This window comes from Lactuca serriola, chromosome 2 (genome assembly GCF_051521515.1).
Source record: "Lactuca serriola cultivar US96UC23 chromosome 2, Lser_US96UC23_V15, whole genome shotgun sequence".
In the NCBI taxonomy this organism is placed as follows: domain Eukaryota; kingdom Viridiplantae; phylum Streptophyta; class Magnoliopsida; order Asterales; family Asteraceae; genus Lactuca; species Lactuca serriola.
In genome coordinates, this window is record NC_136409.1 from 169,853,430 (window position 1) to 169,873,810 (window position 20,381).

Genomic DNA, 20,381 nt, shown 5'->3' on the forward strand with positions numbered 1-20,381 from the left:
CCGGAGATTAAATGGACTAAATATCGAGCCCAAGACGCAACACTATCTGGACCTAACAATCTCCTCATTTGCGTCAATTGGAGCGAGACTATCACTTCTTCTTGCTGGGTCCAGCTGCAGGAACCTTCTTAGTGGTTTCAAACAGACGTGGGATAAGAGCGAGGATTGTCTGTCTGAAGCGAATGTATCACTGGATCATGTCATCGAATTACTTCTTGTCGTCTGCTGAATTCTGCTTGCAACGATGAATGATTCCCAAAACATGTTACAGGCATGCAGTGGTGTATAGATGTTTGTCTGCCAAAGCGAACATGCATTTTTGGCCTTCGTTTCTGGTAAACATGACAGAATTGCGTTTCGGATCAATCTTTCCCATCTGCATCATGTTCAGGTTACTGGCAGAGCCAACAGGTGAGATAGTGGGCTTTTTCTTGAAGATGCTAGCGATCTCCTGATCCATCTTGGCAACTTCCATGATGTAGCATACAAGCATCCTCTTGAAGTGATCAATAATCGGACCATACTCTGCTTCATTTGTGAGGAGGATGTTGTGCAAAATTATCCAATCATGTGGATTCAAATTGGGAAGATCAGCAAGCGATATGGCATGTTCGGTCTTAGCAGAACCCCTCAGCACCTTGAACCGAACGTTCGTGAAGTTCCCTTCTCGAAACGGCTTGAGGACCCGAACGTTGATTATCTTCTGAGCGCTCCAAGTTTGATACTGTGGTTGGGCAGCCTTCAGGTAGAATTCGACGAGATCCCTATCAACCTCTGGATGAGGATGAGGGATATCAGCAACGTTATCAAAGGCATGGAAGATGAAGGCCTTTCGGGTCAGTGGCATATCAAACTATGAATCGACAGAGTTGATACGATCCAGTGAAATCACCGGTTCAAGCCACAAAATGCTGGGAGTTTCAATCTCTTCCTTCAAAAGCTTCTCAAGAGTCCACGGAGGAAAAAGGGTTTTCCTGCTCTCAAGAAGGTCATGAGCCTCTTTCATTTTTCTTTCAGTTTCCTCAGCCTCCCTGGCAACGCGAGCACTCATATCAGCATCCTTATCGCGACCTTGCTTCTTTAAGAGATCTACAATCGTCTCTTTATCGTCATCACTTTCTTTAGCAATTTTCTTCCCTTTGTCTTTGACACCCGAACCTGAGGCTTGACTTGTTGAAGGAGGTTCGGTTGTTTTTGTTGCTGTAGAAGTAGGAGGCGGTTGAGATACATCCTCTCCCCCTTGTTTCGGAATGTACACGAACTCAAGGAGCCCTTCAATTTTGCTCAGGAGAGAAAGGTCAGGAGCAAGCTTTTCTGCGAGAGTACGCCTCATCGAGTAGTTCAGAATCGGATCATGGGCTTCAATGATGTTGGAAAGGGCGGCGTGGACATCCGAAACACATGATGAAATAACCTCTCGTTCAAATCGAAGAGATTCATTTTCCTTTTGAGAATGGGAAAGTTGAAGATTCTTGACCTTGAGAGCAGTGGTCTTTCGAGCGAGAGCGTCCATGAGGGAGTTCTCAGTAGCTAGATCTTCTTGTAGCTTAGACAGGTGCTCCTCAATAGTCGCCTTAAACGATGAGCTGTTATCAGTGAGAGTTTGACGAAGATTGGCAAAGGACTTTAGTTCTGAGGCAACTGAGGTAGCCAGCTTGTTGACAATAGGGTCAAGCTTTGTTTTATTGGCATCAGCAGTTTCCTGTAAAGACTACAAAAGAGAAGAAGCATCAACAAATAGTTTTTCGACTTTTTCGGTCGCAACAGCACATGCCTCGGTGGAGGCATCAATAGCTGCAGTGGCTGAGCTGATGGAGGCTTCATGAGCCTTAGTGAAAGCATCAACAATCCTCTGAATAGCAGCATCTGAGATAGTAGACTGGGAGGAAGAAGAGGAGGAAGCAATGAGCGAATCAATCTTCTCGTTAAGCTCCTTGAGATGCTTCTTGGTGACAGGAGCATCAGCGTCATCATCACTTTGCACCTGATACGGACTGTAATAGACCGAATCAAATGTCATGTTCTCCCCACCAAGAAAAGGTTCTTCATTGTCTGCGGAGTGAGCAGGAGATGAGGGTGGAGGTGCGGTTGTGAAAGTAGGTTCGGGTTTTGATGTATGTTCGGTAGTGGGAGTGGGTTCGGGTGCTTTAGTAGGAACCTCCGTATCAGATACGTTGGTTCTTACTTCAGCGGTTGTTGTGGTAGCTTCAGTGAAAATAGGAGGGGGTACTGGAATAGAAGTAGGTGGTATTTGAGTAGTGGAGGTTATGTGGGAATGGAAATAGAAATGGAGATTGGTGGAGAAGAGACAGGTGGACTGGAAACATGTACCTCTGGGGTAGGCGATCGTGGAGGAGTGTTACCACGAGGGGACTCTTCGGAGTCAGAACTTTCTCCCTCGGATTCGCTTGAGGAGGAAGCAAGTATCAGCTTTTGCCTAAGTTGGGTTTTCCTCTTCTTCAGTGGAGGAGATTGAGCCGCCTTGGTAGGTTTGCGTTTCTTCAGAGAAGGGCCTTTCGCTCCCTTGCCAACCTGCTTGTCTTTTCCCTTTTCATTTTTCTTTCCCCTTGGAGCGGGCCTATTAGCATCATGAATGGACTTAATCATATCAGGAGTGAGTTGTCTAGGACCAGAGCGACGAAACTCCTTGTAGGTTCTGATGATGCGGCTATCGCTAGGAACATCTCCAAACATCGACTCAGGGATGGAGCCAATGAACTGAAACTTAAATGCATCGGAGACAATAATCTTCGTAGTATGGAAAGTACCTATCGAAGAGAGTGGAGAATCAGCAACAATTGGGACGTGATACTTGTCCATCACCCATTTTGTGATCAGCGTCCAGAAGCGAGCGTAGGAAATCTCGGAATGGCGAGATGTAGAGGCAAGACTCTGAATCAACTGCTTCCATAAAACCGACCCATAGTCAAGGTTGATGCCGTTGTATACCCCATAAAGAATCGTTATGAACAGACGACTCGCTTCGTCTGAACCAGCACGGCGTTCCAATAATCCCTTGAACAACACTGTGAAGAACCCGTTCCACTGAGGAGGCAAGCACGATTTCTTGAACTTGGTGACCGTTGTCAGAACCTCAGTGTATCCCATGTTATAAAACATGGAAAACAACTAACCCACTGGAATAGATTCAGGGTTAACCCTAGATGAATCGGGTTCAAACCCTACAAGCGAACATAATCGCTTCTTGGAGATGGATGCCTTGTGATCAAGAATGTCGAAGAAAATTCTATCGACAGACTTATCATAATGAGCTGTGGAGAAGATTTGCGATAAACATTCCATAGGAACAACTTCAACTTTGGTGAGAGCAGGAGCTAGCGGCGAATATTTGAGACATTCGATAATCGGGAACATAACGGCATCGTAAACGTGCGGAGTGAGATCGATGATCGGACTTTGTTGAGGACGAATCGACAGAATGTGGGATGTGGCAAGAACAGAAGATGAGTCCGCCATTGAAGTGAAGAAGTTGGGAGAGATGATGAACAGGAGAATAATCAAAGCGTTTCTTGCTCTCTGAATTTTGGGTGCAGTAAAGAGGTAAATAATGGTCGCTCCTTATGTTGCGAACGACCTTCTTGAGCTGGACTTCAATTTGTTTGATAAACGCTTTCAGCTTTTGAGTCGCTTCAGATTTGAGCTTTAGAAAGAACACCCATGTAAATCGAGAGAAGTCATCAACGATAACAAGAATGTACTTGCTACCACCGATGCTTTCAATAGATGAAGGACCACACAAATCGATATGAAGCAATTCGAGTGGTTCAACAACTTTTGTGTTAATTATGGATGGGTGACTTTGACGACTCTGCTTTCCCATTTCGCATGCAGCACACAAATGCTCTCTGTCAAACTTGAGCAATGGAAGACCCCTAACATGACCTCCAGTGACAAGTCGGTTGATATCCTTGAAATTGAGATGAGAGAGTCTTCGGTGCCACAACCAGCTTTCGTCGGATTGAGCTTTTGATAGCAGACAAATGGCTGAGTTTCCTTTGATGGGTTTCATGTTCAGAGGAAACATTTCACCCTTTCGCTCTGACTTCAGAATCACTTTCTTTGTCTTTTTCTCTATGATTTCCGAACCTTCATCATCGAATGAAACTTTGAGACCAGTACCTCCAACAAGCTGAGATACACTGATGAGGTTGTGTTGAAGTCCTTCCACATAGGCCACCTTTCTTATGGTAAAATCACCATTCGTTATCATCCCATATCCCTTTATGGTCCCGAAAGAGTTATTTCCAAACTTAACGTTGCCACCATTTGCAAGGGATCTGTATTCCCTAAGCTCCTCTTTCCTCCCTGTCATGTGACGCGAGCAGCCACTGTCGATGTACCATTCTTCGTCAAACTGCTCGTCACTTATAACCTGCAAAAAATTAAGCAGATTTAGGAACCCAAAGTTTCTTGGGTCCATGTGAGCTTTTCATGGGAACAGGAATAGTGAGAGAGATGTCAACTAGATATGTTCGTTTTATTAGAGTTGTTTCATCTTTCTTTTTAATGGTAAAGACTTTTATTTTATGAACATTAGGGATGTTCGTTTTGGACTCAGGTTTGGATTCATCGACCTTTTGCTTTCCCTTCTGTTCAGCTGAAGAATGAGGTTTTCGAGGGCAAGCGGGATTAGTTTTGGAACTAGATGGAGATGAATGAGTGGAAGTAAAAGAACGAGAAGAATTAGGAAGAGAGGATTTGGATTTGGATGGAGATGTCTTCCTTGCTGATGACTCTAGGTGACCCTTTTGCTTTTGATCGTTGGTGGGGTTAACCTTTGAGTCTTGTTCCTTTTTCATTTTGGAGCCGAACCTCTGTGTTCGGTTGGTGTTGTTCTTGGAACCGAACCTTTGGTTTCGGTCGAAGTCCTTTTCAGAACCGAACCTTGGCTTTCGGTTGGTATCTTCTTGCGAACCGAACCTTGGCTTTCGGTTAGTATCTTCTTGCGAAACGAAGCTTGGCTTTCGGTTAGTGGAACTTTCAGGCTTTCGTACAGGATTGTTTTCATACTTCAGATTCTTGTCCTTGTGTGTATAGTATGCGTTCTGGGAGTGCCAGAATTGTTTCCTTTCAGAAAAATTTTTCCTGTATCTTTGGTTCCTCTCTATTTTCTTATCCCTCATCTGCTTAGGTTGATGATGAACATTCGCTCTTGTTTTTGCTGTAACTTTGACTGATTCCTTTTGAACTCCAGGAGTTTTTCTTTGTGCAGAAGGAACAGATGGAATATCTGACGAAGATTCAGTTTGCCCTGAGGAAGTGGAAGGAGTATCTGATGAAGTTTCGCTTCGAGCTGTAGGTGTTGAAGGAATGTCTTCTTTTGCTAAACAATCATCCTCTTGAGGAATTTCTTTGGTACCACTTGTATTTGGTTCACTGAAATTATCAGGCTTGTTCAAGGGCTCAGGTATGTACCTCCCTTTCTTCATCCAGGAGGTTCTTTCAGAAAGACCAACGGTTTCGTTTCCATTATCAATAGGAGCTTCCCAGAAATACTCATCACAACCATCAGCATTGTCTTCGTTAACAATAGCTGTGAGTTCAGATTTTTGATGTTCGGTTACTCCAGTCACCTTGTATACTTGATTTGGAGTGGTCCTGACTTTTTGATACACAACAGCTTTTTCTACTAATTTCGGGGACTTTTGATGGGACAATCTAGCGAATTCCACAGAATTTTCAGAAATAAGGTTTTTGTGGTTTTCAGTTTCGCTTTTAACAAATTCTGAGCAGTCAACCGTATCCTCCACAGAAATTTCACTCATGTTTTCGTCCTCGTTAAGCTCAGATGAATTTTCAACATCGATTTTGTTTTCTGAGCTTACGTTGGCGTTAAGAGAGTTAAATTTTTGCATGGTTTCGGTTCTCAGTTTAAGTCGGTCATTTTCGTCCAAAAGGTTTTTGAGCATGTCCTTGTGGTCTTTGGACTTAATGAAGGACTCAATTTTGTCCAGTCCATACATATAGGTTGGATTGACATCATCAGACGATATCACACTTTCACAATTGTAAGCTTCGGCATCGATTTCATCCTCCTTAAATTCTAGAAAGGGCAAAATCATGCGATGGATCTTTTGACCAATCTCACAGTCCAAGTGAAGTTGAGTAATATTGGAATATAAACGTTTAGCTATTAAACAAAAAACATTTCGTTGTTTTAACAATTTCAAATTGTCTCTCTGCAAATAAATGTTTTCGTCTTTAACTTTAATTAATTCCGACTCTTTTAACTCAATCCACATTCGCCGCTCCTCACTCTTCGACGCCGCCCTGCTTAATTGATCAGTCAGGTTAGAATTGGTGACTCGAGTTTGAGTTAGGCTACTATCTAAATGAGAAATTCTTGTATTGATATTTTTTAGTTCTTTCTCGTAAGAGGATGGTGGTACTTTAAATGAAATAAAAGCAGATTGTACCTTCTTTATCAGTTCATCGAGTTCATTGAACTGCTGGCTGAGTGGTTTAGCCGTAAAGCACAAATCCTCCTGCACCTTCGGTCCATTGCTTCCTCCGTCGGTGTTGTATCCCCTCATTTGAGACACCTCAGTTACCATGAAACATTTTCCACCACTGCCTTCCTCCTTAGCCACATATGCCTTTCCATGAGTAGGCTTTCTCACTTCTTCGTCTTCTGAGTCAGTAGACCAAACTTCAGTGCTACCGAACTCATCGTCATTGACCGAACCCTGCACAATAAGAGCATTAATAGAAGGGTTAGCGGTAGACTTCTTCTTTCTTAACTCATCCAATCTCTTCTGCAGCACAGCTTCCTCATCATTTCCATTGTCCTTTTCAGCCATCTTCTTAAGAACACAGTCCTTAGCGTAGTGGTTTTTGCCACCACAATAGAAACAGCTTACTCCGGAATCGCCATCTGCTTTCGGTTCCTTTTTGGGCTCCTCAGCTTTCGGTTCATTGTTTACTTTTTCTGAGCTGTAACTCCCCTGCCAGTTTCGGTTTTTGTTGCTGGGGAATCTCTTCTTTATGAACCTCTTAGGATTGGATACCATCATGGCATAATCCTCAGTTGAGAGGTCATATTCATCCAAGTTGAGCTCTTCATCCTCCACCACAGCTTTACTTTTAGATAGGAGGGCCAACGAACCAAGACTAGAGACAACATTCTTCTCTTGAACCACATTCTTCTCTTGGGACTTTAGAATACCCACCAGTTTTGCCAAAGAATATGATTTAAACTGTTCATGGGCTTTGACTGTGGAAACAACTGCTCTCCATTCAGATCGCAGTCCATTCAAGAAAGTAACCTTTTGTTCGATAAGCTTCCTTTCAATGTCGTGTTTGATCATCTTGCTGAGAAGATGATTGAAGCGATCAAACGTCTGGGTCATAGTTTCTTCGGCCCCTTGCCTGAATTCACCAAATTCAGATAGAAGTAAGGTTTGGATGGAATGTTCAAGATCTTCGTCTGTGGATTACAGTTCGCGAAGTCTATCCCACACTTCCTTTGCCGTAGTGCATGAGCTGACCAGCCTGAATGTGTCGGACTGAAGGGCGAATCTGATCAACCTAAGTGCCTTAATATTGCACTGGAGTTTGTCTTTTTCATCTTGCGCGATATTCGTCACGTCCTTGAGCAGATCATTGTACTCTTTTTGCGTCTTAATGATTCTGGACGACGTAGAATGAGAAAACGGTCCACTGATGATGGCTTCCCATATGAGATAACCATTGTCCTCCGATCCAATTACATAATCTTCGAAATGATGCGCCCATACTTCATAGTCATGGGTGTACAAGATTGGAATCTTTGTCGTCGAACCGATGCTGTTGGAAATATTAATAGGGTTTGATTGCGTTGCGTCCATAATGATCGTAAAAACCTGTTCAAAGATCAGACTTGTAATAAAGCAGATTAGGGCAAAACAATAAATACTAAGATACGTCAATTAAGATGACGGCTCAATAAATATCGATGATTGCGGAAAACCCTAATGGAAATCTTTTTCACAGAAAAGATGTGTATCGATTACACAGCCTCCCGCTCTGATACCAATTGATGGGATTAAAACAACTTTTAATCTAAGAAGATCGATAAGATCTTGAACAAGTATATGAATATAAAACAGTTAACAACGCAATAATAAGAACAAACAGCTTGAATCAAACGTGTCGAATGATTAAATAAAATCCTTAGAAGAGCTCGATTAAGAACATCAACTGTAAAGGATTAGAAGATTACAAGAACGATTACAGAAAAATATAATACTCTTGATCAATCACTGTATCGACAATCTCTAGAATCTTAACCTAATATGCATGCAAGCATTTAACTTATATACAATACATAAAAGGCTCTCGGTTGGACAGGCCCAAACCGGAGAATAAAAGGCTAATCTAACGAGCCCAAAGACGCAACATCAAAACTCTTTTCAGCCCAACAGGTTCCACTTCGCACGCCTGTCCTTCAAGCGCTGTTTAAAAATCAAAGCGATTTGACTCCCGGCTGAGTCAGCAACTTATCCCTTTAGAGTGAGCTGTCATCATAAAGCAGAATGACCACGTGTAACATTGTGAGCCACAACTCTTTTATAACTTCAAAAAATGGCTTGTAAGTAATGAAACCAGAATTATGGAAAATCAAAAAGATTTTCGTGCTTAGTGTGTAAAAGAAAAAGAAATAAAGCAACATATATGTGGGAAATTATGATGTCAAGAAAGACACGAAACAATGGATCCCGGGCACCAATCTCTTCCTTCAAAGTCAAGAGAGACCTTAAAGTGTTTGTTTGGTTTCCCGTTGAATTACGATCAAAAACTTATTGAGAAGTGTTGAAAGGCATCTTTTAATCAGGCTAATTTGGGTGGCTTTCGCTTCAGTTCAGAATTCCTGATCTTGACATAAGACAGAAATTGATTGAATTACTTGTGAGACCAATGTAGTCTGTTGAACAAGTAGGGTTGAAAAGAATTTAAGTGGCATGGTGAAAATATTTGTAGGTGAAATCTCGTAAAAAATTAAAACTGGATTCCATGGGAAGAAATGTTATGGGATTTAACAATTTCATAGGAATCACACAAAGATAAAATTCAGAGATTTCAAGGTACAGCCTTAAGGCTGAATTCGTCAATTCTTTAGTGAAAACTAGAGCAAAGTTAATTGTTCACCGTCAATGCATAGAAGGCAGTGAATTGAGGGTTTCACTTAGCATGTAGTGGCCCGAAGCTAAGATCATGAACACAGAAATTGTGTAACCATAAACCTCAGTGGTAATTTCTGAGAGTCTCAAGGGTTATGTGTATGAGATCGAAATATGATGGAGAAAAATAGTTGAGATGGTGTAAAGAAACCAAAGTACCTCCGCTATTGAAATAAGGACCAAGTAGAAAACTCTTATCTCATGTGAGAAGAGAGTAAGGTAGCTCATGATTAGAATAAATATAAAAGCCTAATTGGGAAGACAAGGTTTGTATATACCAAGTCAGTAAGGCTATTATTCAGAATCAGGTGAGGCTTTGGACACATACAACAGCATGCTTCTAGGGACACTTAACTAATAAAAGAATTTCCCCACAAATATCCACACAAAAAAAAATATTAACAAACACAAAAAAAATTGTTTTTGGAGTTTTGAAATTTTTTTTGGAATTTTTGATTTAAAGAATAAAAAAAACAGACACAAAAAAATTTGGAACCGAACCCGAGCGTTCGGTCTATTTCGGTTGGAAAAAAATGAATTTGAAAAAGAAAAGGACTTTGAAAATAAGTGAGATGAAATTGAGAAAAGGATACAAAAGGTTTACAACCAAAGAAACTACCTTTGAGTGATAAGCGAAGATAAGAGAATAGGACCGAACCCGAGCGTTCGGTCTATTTCGGCACACACGTGAACCGAACCCGAACGTTCGGTTCATTTCGCTTCTAACTTTTAGTTTTGAGAAGTAGTTTTTGGTACTGACTCCAATTCCATCATTCCTAGCCCTTGTAGAATTTTATTGAAACTTGCTTCAGGAAGAGCTTTGGTGAAGATATCGGCCAGTTGATCAGTGGTTCGAACAAAGTGAATTTCGACGTTTCCATCTTCCACATGATCCTTAATAAAGTGATACCTCAGTGCTATATGCTTTGTCTTGGAGTGTTGCACTGGGTGATGACAGATCCTAATTGCACTTTCTGAATCGCAATATAGTGGGATCTTTTTCATATTGAGTCCATAATCACGTAGCTGGCTTTGGATCCAAATCACTTGAGACGTACAGGAGGCAGCTGCAATGTACTCTGCTTCGGCTATAGACAGAGAAACACATGTCTGTTTCTTTGATTGCCAGCTAACCAACATCCCATCTAGGAATTGGAAACCTCTTGTGGTGATTTTCCTGTCTAAACCTCATCCTCCAAGGTCTGCATCTGAGTAGGCTTGAACAAAGAAGCCTAAGTTTGATGGATACCAAAGACCGAAGGAGGTGGTTCGTTTCAGATACCGAAGTATGTTTTTCACTGCTAGCATATGTGGTTCACGAGGATTCGCCTGAAACCTAGCACAATAGCACACAGAAAACATTATATCGGGCCTGCTAGCGGTTAGGTACATCAAGGAACCAATCATATGGCGGTATAATGTTATATCGACTGCCGGTTTTTCCAAGGATGGTGTGAGCTTGGTGCCGAACGCCATTGGAACTTTGACCTTTGAGTCTCCCATCATGCCGAATTTAGCAAGAAGAGTCTTGGTGTATGCTTCCTGGTTGATAAAGATGCCTTCGGGTCCCTGTCTAATGTTTAAACCAAGGAAAAAGTTAATCGGACCCATTGAGCTCATTTCAAATTTAGTCTCCATCAACTTTCTGAATTCAGCTGTTAAGCTAGGATTCGTTGTGCCAAAGATGATATCATCGACGTAGATTTGAACTATCATAAGGTGGTTACCTTCCTTCTTACGAAAGAAGGTTGAGTCAACCGAACCTTGTTTGAATTTTGACATCTTTAAGAACTTAGTTAGCGTTTCATACCATGCCCTAGGCGCTTGTTTCAGACCGTAAACTGCCTTGTCCAGAATATAACAGTGATTTGGATGCTTTTCATTCACAAAACCAGGAGGTTGCTCCACGTAAACCGTTTCTTCAAGTTCTCCATTCAGAAAGACGCATTTTACATCCATTTGGTAGACCTCGAAGTTCTTGTGTGCAGCGTAGGCCAAAAATATTCGAACAGATTCCAGCCTCGCCACCGGAGCAAAAGTTTCTTCGTAATCAATGCCTTCTTCCTGGCAGTATCCTTTCACCACGATACGAGCTTTGTTTCGAATCACATTACCTTCCTTGTCCATTTTGTTTCTGAATACCCATTTGAGACCAACGACTGAGGCATCTTTAGGTGTTGGAATGAGGCGCCATACCTTGTTTCTTTCAAACTCATTGAGTTCATCTTGCATAGCTTGAACCTAATCGGAATGATCAAGAGCCGTGTTTACTATTTTCGGCTCAACTTTGGATACGAAAGAATTATACATGCAGAACTCTACTTTGGAGAATAGAGATGATTGCTTTGCCTTCAGTTGGGATCGGGTCAGGACCTTTTCAGAGATATTACCCACTATCTGAGATACAGGATGATCTCTGGCCCATTTGATAAGAGGAGGATAATTTGGATCATAAGATGGATCCAATTCGTCATCGTAGAACATATCAGAATTCTCCCCCTCGACTGATGAATCTCTTTGATTTTCAGGTTGGTTCGTACCTTCGGGTGCAACAGAACTCTCAGGTGTAGCTGGACTTTCTGGTGCTACAGGACTTTCGGGTGTAGCAGAGCTTTCGGGTGCTACAGGACTTTCGGGTGTAGCAGAGCTTTCGGGTGCTACAGGAATAGAATTCTCCCCCTGAAAGTGTGAGTTTGGTTGATTTGAAGAAAATAGATTCTCCCCCTCAACTGAAGTACCATGCTGAGGAGGTTCGTTTGGAACTTGTTCTCCTTCACCCATTTGTTTGGCTGCATCTTCGACAATTTGCTTCAGATGATCAATTTTGTTGTCTGCTGCCTTGGCTTCCGAGAGAGTAGCTTTCTCAGGTTCATCAAATAAGTCCACAAACTGATCGAACAAATTAGCAATCATGGCTGTGACTTGACCTGTTTGAGAGAAAATCTCTCCAATTGCTTCTTCGGTAGTCTTTAGCTTCTTGACGTAGCTATCATCGAAAGTCACATAATATGTTTCTTCAATCTTTCTAGAACGCTTATTTAAAACCCGGTATGCTTTTGAAGTAAGAGAATATCCCAGTAAAATTCCTTCATCAGCTTTAACGTCAAACTTGTTACGATGTTCTTTGGAGTTGAAGATGAAACATCGTGAGCCGAACACATGGAAGAATTTTACGTTTGGCTTCCTGTTGTTGATGATCTCATAAGGAGTAAGAGAGAAGCGCTTGTTGAGATAAGACCTATTCTGCGTAAAACATGCTGCAGCAATAGCATCAGCCCAGAAATATAAGGGAAGAGAAGCGAAACTTAGCATAGTTCGGGCCGCCTCACACAAGGATCGGTTTCGCCTTTCAACAATTCCGTTCTGTTGAGGCGTGTAGGGGGCAGAGAAGTTGTGACTGGTTCCTTTTTCTGCCAAAAAGTCTTCAAATTCTTTGTTCTTGAACTCCAGTCCATTGTTGCTCCTAATGTTGCGAACGACTTTTCTCAGTTGCACTTCAACCTGCTTGATAAACATCTTTAGCTTAGGAGTGGCCTCAGATTTGTGCTTCAGAAAGAACACCCATGTAAAACGTGAGAAATCATCAACAATAACAAGAATATACTTGCTACCGCCAATGCTTTCGATTGATGATGGACCACACAAGTTGATGTGAAGCAACTCAAGTGGTTCAACAACTTTTGTGTTTATAATGGATGCGTGACTTTGACGACTTTGTTTCCCCATTTCACATGCAGCACACAAGTGTTCTCGATCAAACTTGAGCAAGGGAAGACCCCGAACATGACCTCCGGTGACAAGCTTGTTGATGTCTTTGAAGTTGAGATGTGAGAGCCTTCGGTGCCACAACCAGCTTTCGTCAGAATGAGCTTTGGACAAAAGACATATAGCTGGATTTCCTTTGATTGGCTAGAGATTTAGAGGAAACATTTCTCCTTTTCGGTCTGATTTGAGGATAACCTTGTTGGATTTCTTCTCTATGATCATTAGAGGTACCGAACCTGGACCTTCGGTAGCTGCTCGATGATGAGCTGAAGTTGGATTTTTGGTTGTTGTTGGCTGGTGGTCTGAAACTTGATCTTTTATTATAAAAGCTTGAAGGACTAAAACTGGGTCTTTGCTTGTTATTACTTGGCGGACCGAAACTCGCTTTTCGGTTGCTGTTGCTTTCGGGACCGAACCTATCCTTTCGGTTCTGTGCTTCATGTGGCCCGAAAGTCTTTTTCTCTGACTTAGAATCTTTATCATGGTAAGAGTAATGAGGATTTTGAGAACGCCAAAACTGCTTTCGCTCTGAGAGATTCTTATTGTATATAAGATTTCTCTGCTGCTTTTGATTTTTCACCTGTTTCGGTTGTCTGTGGATATTGGCTTTTTGTTTCGGCTTCTTGACAGCTGGTTCACTTTTCATAGATGATGTTTCGCTTGTGGAGGTGACTTCTTCTATAGGTATTTCTTTTGTGCCACTTGTACTTGGCACGTCAAAGTTGTCAGGCTTATTCAGCGGCTCTGGTACATATCTTCCTTTGGTTTTCCAGGACGTTCGCTCTGACAAACCAACTGTTTCGTCTGCATTATCTATAGGAGCTGACCAGAAGAACTCATCACAGCCATCTACGTTATCTTCGTTCACTATGGCAGTGAGTTCGGCTGTTTGATGTTCGGTTACTCCTATGACCTTATATACTTGATTTAGTGTGGTTCTCACCTTTTGGTACACAACAACCTTTTCTTCAAGGGCCGGGGACTTATTTTTGCACAAACGAGCGAATTCCACAGAATTTTTAGAAATCAGATTTTTGTGGTTTTCGGGTTCGTTCTTGACAAACTCAGAACAGTCGACTTCAACCTCTACAGAAATTTCACTCATATCATCGTCCTCATTAAGTTCAGATGCGTTTTCAACATCGATTTTATTTTTTGAACTTAAATTGGCACTCAATGAGTCGAATTTTTGTATGGTTTCGGTCCTGAGTTTCAGCTTATCGTTTTCATCCAAAAGATTTTTAAGCATGTCCTTATGGTCTTTGGACTTTATAAAATATTCTATTTTGTCCAGACCATACATATAAATAGGATTCACATCATCGGAAGATACAACACTTTCACAGTTGTATGCTTCGGCATCGATTTCATCCTCCTTAAACTCAAGGAAGGGTAGAATCATTCGATGTATCTTCTTCCCTATTTCACAATTTAGATGCAGTTGAGTAATGTTAGCATAAAGTCTTTTAGCAATCAAACAAACAACATTCCTTTGTTTTAACAATTTCAAATTCTCTCTTTGCAAATAAATGTTTTCATCCTTAGACTTAATAAGCTCTGACTCCTTCTGCTCAATCCATATCCTTCGCTCCTCACTCTTGGATGACACCCTGCTTATTTGGTCAGTTAGGTTAGAATTTGTGACCCGTGTTTGAGTTAAACAACTATCCAGATTTGAGATTCTTGAATTTAAGTTGTTTAATTCCTTTTCATATGATTTCTGTGGGATTTTGAACGAAATAAAAAGAGATTGTACCTTCTTGATCAGTTCATCAAGTTCACTGATCTGCACACTGAGAGGTTTTGCTGTGAAGCACAAGTCCTCTCGCTCCTTGGTGTCTTCATTTCCACCGTCAGTATTATATCCCCTCATGTGAGATACGTCAGTCACCATCAGACACTTTCCACTGCTTTCACCACCTCTTGTGACATAAGCCTTTCCATGAGAAGGCTTTCTCACCTCATCATCTTCTGAGTCGGTCGACCATACCTGTACGCCACCGAACTCGTCATCCTCTTCCGAACCCTGTACAATAAGAGCATTCATAGAAGGATTAGTAGCGTCTTTCTTCCTTTTAATATCTTCTAGCTTCTTCATCAGGATTGCCTCTTCATCTTTCTCCTCATCTTTCTCTGTCATTTTCTTCAAAACACAATCTTTGGCATAATGATTCTTTCCTCCACAGTAATAACAGCTGACACCAGAATCCGCTTCAACCTTCACCTCTTTCTTTGGTTCTTCAGTCTTCGGCTCCTCCCTTACCTTTTCAGAACTGTAGCTTCCCTGTCAATTTCGGTTCTTATTGGTAGGAAACTTCTTTTTGATGAACCTTTTAGGATTGGACACCATCATAGCATAATCTTCTGAAGTTAGATCGTAGTCCTCCAGGTTCAGATCTTCGTCTTCTACTGCATTCTTACTTTTAGACAGGAGGGCCAAGGACCCTAAGTTTGAGACCACACTCTTCTCTTGCATCACTATCTTTTCCTGGGATTTCAGAATTCCCACCAGTTTCGCCAGCGAATATGATTTGAACTGCTCATGAGCTTTAACTGTAGACACAACAGTTCTCCATTCGGGTCTTAAGCCATTCAAAATGTAAAACCCCGTTTATTTATTAAATAAATAAATTAATTAATGAATGGCTAGTAGTCCTAAAATAATAATTATATATATACCAAAGGATGGTTCGAAGGGCTAATTATCATTTTTAGAAGTCGGGGGTTAAAAGCGTGAGTTTGGGACTCATTTTATAAATATTTATAAAGATAGGGGCTCTGTAGTAATTAATTGAATTTAATTTAAAAGGAAATGAGGTGGAGGGAATGATTATGTAATACTTAAGATATTAGGGGCTGTTTGATAATTTATGGGACATAAATTGTAAGGGATCTCCATGGATTGGGTTAGAAATGTAAAATATGGATCTATTTCGAATTAAATTGGAGCTGGAGGGACTAGTTTGGTCATTATGGCAAAATAGTATGAAGATCCGGTATATAAGGGTTATGAAACCCTAACCCTAGCCTCATTTGATCAGCCGCACCACCCTTATGACTCCCATCTTCCAGCCGCCACCCTCACCTTTTCACCCCTCGTCCCAATCGTCGCTTCCATGAGACCTTGGTGAACCACCGGCGATCCTTGCGACTCCGATTGCGGGAGTGAAGGCCGGTACCGAGGCTGTTGTTGCGTTGTTCCTTCTTCAAAGACGCCGTCGCCCTCCTTCATCATTCTCTTCCTCCCATATCTTCTCCGATCGCCGCTCCTTTGCCGCCGATAGATGTTGCTGCTACCCGTCATCTGTCGTCGGGTGTGCAGGTAGCCGCCGCCGCCCGACTCCCTCTCGTTCTCCTATATGTTGAAGCCCCCGAGTGACTGCCGTCGACGAAGTAGAAGAACACGATTTGTCGCTGCTGCTATTTGCCTGATGGGTTCGCGACCTCCCTCCTCTTTCCCATTTATTTTGTGGTGCGTGTTTCAGGATGCGTATACGTCCGTATGATAGCAGTCCTCGTGTGTTCGTTGGGGAGCAAGGGAGCCACCATGGCCGCCAATCATGGTGGCTGTCGATGTTCAAGCTTCTGCTACCGCCATCGTGCACCACCTAGGGTGGCTGAGTTCGTTTACAACAGAAAGTGTAGGTGTGTGTGTGCTTTGCAGTTATGTGGTTTTGGGTGTCGTTTAGCCGGGATTTTCGAAGATCAACCACCGCCGCCATCTGCCGCCGCCGGCCACCACAAGGTGGCTGTGTGTGTGTGTGTGTGTGTTTAATTGTTTAGTTTGTGTTTATTTTAATATTTGGCATTGTAAAATGTAAATCACAGCTTGGAATAATAAAAGAACTTGAAAACCACCACCTCAGGGTGGTGGCTGCCGCCTTCTGCCGCCACCGGCCGCCGTGTCGGGTGGCGGTGTGCTTTGATGGTGTTTGGACTCGTTTAGATGATTGGAAAAGGGACTAAAACCCTAATGGGCCTTGTCAGCCTAATGGGCCCAATAAAACCAAAATGGGCTTGATGACATTCTAGTGGGCTTGATAGGCCCAATAAAGCCTTAATGGACCTAAAAGCCCAACAAATTAATAAATGGACTAATATTTGGGTTGGAAAAGCCATAATGCCAATAAAACCCTAATTTGTGGAAATTGCTTGGGACACACACGAGAATTAATTATTAAATCTGAAATAATAATTAATAATCATTGGCAAACTAGCGTAAGGCATAATGGACTTAATGGATTAAGTCCTTAATTGGTTAAGAAAGAAACACCGAACCTTGATCATCATTTCATGTGAAAACTCTAATTTGGGATTATGCGCTTGGACTTATCGAGACCCACTTTTGGGCCATTGGAATGGAATTGTGTGATTAAGCCCAATCACATCATATGACTTATTTAAAAGAATGATGGACGTAATGGATTAAGTCCTTAGAGGAATAATTCCTTAATGGGTTAAGTAGGAAACTTAACCCTAATCGGCATTTTATGTGAAACCCTAACTTCACTTGGGGTTATTGCTGGGCCTTTCTATTGGGCCTTAATGATTGGATTATTAATGGGCCATCCAAGAATAATTATATGGGCTAAAATAATTTAATGGGCCTAGGGTAAGTCCCACGTAAGGGGTTGGGCCCAATTTGGAAAATTGGGCCATAGATGGACCATAGTTGGGCCTTAATGATTGTATGATGTTGGGCCTTAGAATAAGACCATGTATAGGCCTGGGCCCAATTTGGAAAATTGGGCCATATGTTGGGCTTTGATTCCTAGTTCGCTTTGGGCCTATGGATTGGGCCATGGGATTGGGTAAGCCAAGCTAGGGGTAATGTAGTAATTATCCAAAGCATGTATTTTTAGTTATGTGTTAGAACCCAATTATTAATTGGGTGTTATTTTGGTGTTGACAGTTCGGGAATCTGTCCTTCAGCAGCTAGGGTTGAGTCTGCGGGACTTCAGCAGTGTGGGGTTGTGTCTACGGGACTTCATCAGTATGAGGTGAGTCTCCTTTCAGTAGGATCGGGTCTACGGCCACAATGCCGGCCCGTGTAATTATCAGTAGTCCGGTCTTTAGTTTGATATAGTAGCTAGCTGGCTTGACGTCTTTGTGATTCAAGCATATTTGTGTTATGTGTTCCGGACTTCGGTCCGATGCAGTTAGTTCCGGACTTCGGTCCGATGCAGTCAGTTCCGGACTTCGGTCCGATGCAGTTAGTTCCGGATTTCGGTCCGATGCAGTCAGTTCCGGACTCCGGTCCGATGCAGTTAGTTCCGGACTCTGGTCCGATGCAGGGGACAAGGTCCCGGTCAGTTCCGGACTTCGGTCCGATGCAGCTAGTTCCAGACCTCGGTCTGATGCAGTGGGCAAGGCCCAGTATGTGATTTATATGTTATTGTATGGTATGTGGTAGTTTGGGGGAGCTCACTAAGCTTCGTGCTTACAGTTTCAGTTTTGGTTTCAGGTACTCAGTTTTCAAAAGAGGAGCTCGGGAAGATTGCAGTGCACACACCATTTGTTCAGCCTGGGATGTTTTTACTCTGATATATTTGACAGTTGTTATAATATTCTGAGATACATTGCTTATGATTTCTATATGAGGTTTATTGACTATGGTTTTATCATTAAATTAAACGAAATTTTCAGACTGTGTTTTTGGGATGTTACACAAAAAAGTAACCTTCTGTTCAATAAGCTTCCTTTCGATATCATGTTTAATCATCTTGCTGAGAAGATGATTGAAGCGATCAAACGTCTGTGTAACAGAATCATCGGGATTTTGCTTGAACTCTCCAAACTCAGACAAAAGCAAGGTCTGAATTGAGTGCTCCAAATCTTCATCTGTGGAATACAACTCTCGCAGCCGATCCCAGATTTCTTTAGCAGTACTGCAGGAACTCACCAACCTAAATGTGTCAGATTGAAGAGCGAATCGAATAAGTCTCAATGCTTTGATGTTGCACTGAAACTTCTTCTTTTCGTCCTGAGCGACGTCTTTCACATCTTTTAACAGATCATTATACTCCTTCTGAGTTTTGATAATTCTGGATGTTCCTGAATGAGCAAATGGTTCAGACACAATGGCTTCCCATATTAGATACCCATTATCTTCAGATCCGATGACGTAGTCTTCGAAATGATGCGCCCAAACCTCGTAATCTTGAGTGTAAAGAATTGGAATCTTTGTTATAGATCCAATACTGTTTGAGATGTTGATTGGATTAGATTGAGAATCGTCCATGCTTGATCGTTTAACCTGTTGCAAGATCAGACTTGTAATATGTAATATTAGGGAAAAACGAATAAATAATGAGATACGTCAATTATGGAGTGACGGCTCAAAAAATATCAGTTAATGCGGAATAAACCCTAATCACTTCTTTCACAGAAGAGATGTGTATGAATTACACAGCCTCCTGCTCTGATACCAATTGATGAGTTTATAAAACTCTTTGATCGATTAGATCTTATAACAGGTAAATCAAGAAAGCAAAAACAGTAAGATAAAGCACAAGAATGAATCTGAATGTGTCGAATGATTCAATTGATTCAATCCTCAGCAGAGCTCGATGAAGAACTTCCGCTGTAGAGGATATTAAGGTTACAAAAGATAAGAACAATGAACGCTATTAAAATCTCTATCAAAAATTTACGTTCTAGGATGCATGCAAGCATCTATAAATATTAAACCCTACAAAGTAACTCACGGATGGACAAGCCCATACCGGAGATTAAATGGACTAAATATCGAGCCCAAGACGCAACACTATCTGGACCTAACAATTTTTTGATATGTTGATGTTTTTAATTGATGGATCTTCCTCCGGTAACCTAGTTCCCTGATGCCAAATCTATATTACTTTGATTTATGTCATCGCCATTGCATATATAGTTCAAGATCTCTCTTTCTTTGGTCTTTGTGATCTGGTAAATTTTTACATAGGAATTTCATTTTGTAAATAAGTCTATACTTATATATATATATATATATATATATATATATATATATATATATATATATATATATATTCTGTTTACTATAACAATTTTGAAAATTGTTTCTAATTGTCCCCAAATTTGGTTACTTAACGGAAGAAGATTAGAATGTAACATCCCAAATTTCGAGTCCAAAAATTTCGTTCTTAATTAAGTAGTTTATAAAATCATTTAATGAAAACATTGTCGATATCATATCAATCCATAAATCATCATGAACATGTCTCACAATCAAAACATCGAACAGTAATAAAACCAGAGTACAATCCCATGAATCACATAGTGCGGAAATCTGATGTGCAGCAACTGCGCCGACTCTTTCCTCTTCGCTGAAGAGGTACCTGAAACAAAACTGAAAACTATAAGCACGAAGCTTAGTGAGTTCCCCCATCATACCACATATTATACAAATCACGTACTGCCAGACATATCTGGGTGCCC